The following is a 2,950-nucleotide window of genomic DNA, read 5'->3' as shown; positions in this document are numbered from 1 at the left end:
CTATTGAGTCTTTTAAATAAAGCTTTGTAATAATAAGAGTATTAGTGATGCCTTCCTATAGAATTGGACCTTGAAAAAAGCTGAGTCCTAATATCACACTTCAGTAAATCTTCAGACTGTTTACATAATGATCACGTTTAGAACTGGCAGTATATTAAATTAATATTGATACCAAGTTTTTAACTTCCACAAATATTTTCAAATACGAGTTAATGTAGAATTATGTACATTAATTTCTAGAGTTAATTGTACGTTGTGTACTTCTTTATATACAATTTCAAAACTAAATAATGAAAACTACCCTTTAAAGAACTCAAAATATCTTTCAAACAGTTTTCATTACAGAGCTCATATTTTAGATGATAAGACTTTACGATGGTTGATTTTTTCATAAAAAACTCCATCCCAAGGTATTTAATTAATTAAGAGAAGTAGATGGTGTATTCAACAAAAGCTAGTTTAATAAATCAATTCACAATAATAAAAACTATTCATTAACATTAAATATAAATAAATAAAGTGGCTTCAATATTCTGACTACTGTACTCGTTGGATTTCAAGACTATTAAGAACACACTATGCGTTTGTATGCTGTCTTAAATACTAATCCTATTGTATACAAAAACTATTATTAATTATATTTATGGTCGCTAGAGTCGCATCAATACAACAATAAGGGTAAGTAATTTGATAAGTTAATTGAATTAAGTGTCTAAAGGACATATGGAATCGATTAACTATGACGTTGGTTCCCGTCAAGGGACGGTCAATTTACAATAAATCCTAATGAAGCCATTGTATAACTTAATATATGGTTAACCGATCCTTATGGTTATCATCAGGAATTTCAGCTAGTACATTTTGTGATTATTTTAAAAGAAATTTCCAGAACATCAAATTCAAGTTCTACTAGCTTTTACCCGCGGCTTCAATCATTATAACAGAAAAGAACGAACTCTGTAGCTATATTAGAACCTGATATATAGATCTTTGAATGTAGAAAAATTGCCAAAAACCTACAAAAATCCATAACTCCACATTGAATGTCCGCGCCTAGCTCCTCTCCAACTCAACCGATTCAAGTGTTCAAAAACTCAAAAGAAAGAAAGTGTTTCAGCGAGTGTTATTAAACCAAAACTAACTCTGTAGCTATATTAGAACCTGAGATATAGATGTTTGAATGTAGAAAAATTGCCAAAAACCTACAAAAATCCTTAACTCCACATTGAAAGTCCGCGCCTAGCTCCTCTCCAACTCAACCGATTCAAGTGTTCAAAAACTCAAAAGAAAGAAGGTGTTTCAGCGAGCGATCTTAAACCAAAACCAACTCTGTAGCTATATTAGAACCTGAGATATAGATCTTTGAATGTAGAAAAACCTACAAAAATCCAAAACTTCACATTCAATGTCAGCGCCTAGCTCCTCTCCAACTCAATCGATATAAGTGTTCAAAACTCAAATGAAAGAAGGTGTTTCAACGAATGTTTTTAAACCAAAACGAACTCTGTAGCTATATTAGAACCTGAGATATAGATGTTTGGTTGTAGAAAAATTGCCAAAAACCTACAAAAATCCATAACTCCACATTGAATGTCCGCGCCTAGCTCCTCTCCAACTCAACCGATTTAAGTGTTCATAAACTCAAAGAAAGAAGGTGTTTCAGCGAGTGTTCTTAAATAAAAACGAACTCTGTAGCTATATTCGAACCTGAGATATAGATGTTTGGTTGTAGAAAAATTGCCAAAAACCTACAAAAATCCATAACTCCACATTTAATGTCCGCGCCTAGATCCTCTCCAACTCAACCGATTCAAGTGTTCAAAAACTCAAAAGAAAGAAGGTGTTTCAGCGAGTGTTATGAAACCAAAACGAAGTCTCTATCTTGAACAGAATCTGAGATATTGAGGATAGAACGTGTGTATGTGAAAAACTCCCATAAGTAATGTACAGAGGGAAATCGCATTTGAGTATAACTTGAGAATGGTGAAAATTAGATGAAATCCGATGGTTGGTGGCTAATCTGTGCATCAATACCATTCATTGAAAAAAAATTAAGCAAATCGGTTGGGTAGAACGCCTGAACGAACTCGGAATGGAAATCGGAATTTTTTTAGTATATAAGATTGCGGCCAATCGCGATGTGCAAATTATCAACCTGAAACATATTTCTTAAAAATTTTATTATAAACAAAAAGAACACCATATAACAATGAATCTTTGAATTTTTTTCTTTGAATAGGTCAATCTAATTACTGTAATTTACCTTTTTCATTTCAATTGATAGATGATCTTGTATTTGGTCGTAGTACAATTCCTTTTTGATTAAGGAATTAGTCATTTCTTATCCAATCTATTCGCTGAAAACTGAGTTTAATAATAACGACCCGAAACTTGAATTTATAGCAAAAGCTGACAGAATTTTTGAGGGTCAGACATGAGAAAGCTACATTGTATGCTATTATTGGTTATTTAGTTGAAAATAAATGTCTCTATGTAAAATTAATCCTAAAAGTGCGAGATTTAAGGGTTGATATTGAACTTCAAATATATAGATTTGTTCAAAAAAGATTAATTTGTACCAAAGACAAACTATTATATATTGTAGGAAAATGTCTGTTACAAAAACAATCCTTTATTTGAATTTAGAAAATGTGTTTTTCAAAATCAAACTATCAATTGTAGATAAAAGACTGTCTTAATAAAACCGTCATTCATCTTTAGGTTAATAAGACAAACTCTTCTATATCCTAGGAAACCGTCTTTAACAAAAACAAAACAAACCGTCATTTATCTTTAGAGACTCTTTTTCTCAACAATAAATCGAAATTTGTAGTTAAAGATATTTTCTCTCAAAAACAAACCATAATTTGTCTTTAGGGACTGTGTTTTAGAAAAACAGATTCTCATTTGTTGGTTGAACACTGTTTTTATTAAAAACAAACCGTTATTT

At 31.3% G+C, this 2,950-nt stretch overlaps 1 protein-coding gene across 2 annotated transcripts in view; it reads left to right on the top strand.

Moving 5' to 3' along the window:
* Nucleotides 1–2,950, top strand: part of LOC130900878 (putative polypeptide N-acetylgalactosaminyltransferase 9) — a 276,483-nt gene that overhangs the window by 74,873 nt on the left and 198,660 nt on the right. The window lies entirely within an intron of this gene.

The sequence above is a fragment of the Diorhabda carinulata genome, chromosome X (genome assembly GCF_026250575.1).
Source record: "Diorhabda carinulata isolate Delta chromosome X, icDioCari1.1, whole genome shotgun sequence".
In the NCBI taxonomy this organism is placed as follows: domain Eukaryota; kingdom Metazoa; phylum Arthropoda; class Insecta; order Coleoptera; family Chrysomelidae; genus Diorhabda; species Diorhabda carinulata.
The sequence above is the reverse complement of the archived record's forward strand: the minus strand, read 5'-3'. Positions and strand labels throughout refer to the sequence as shown.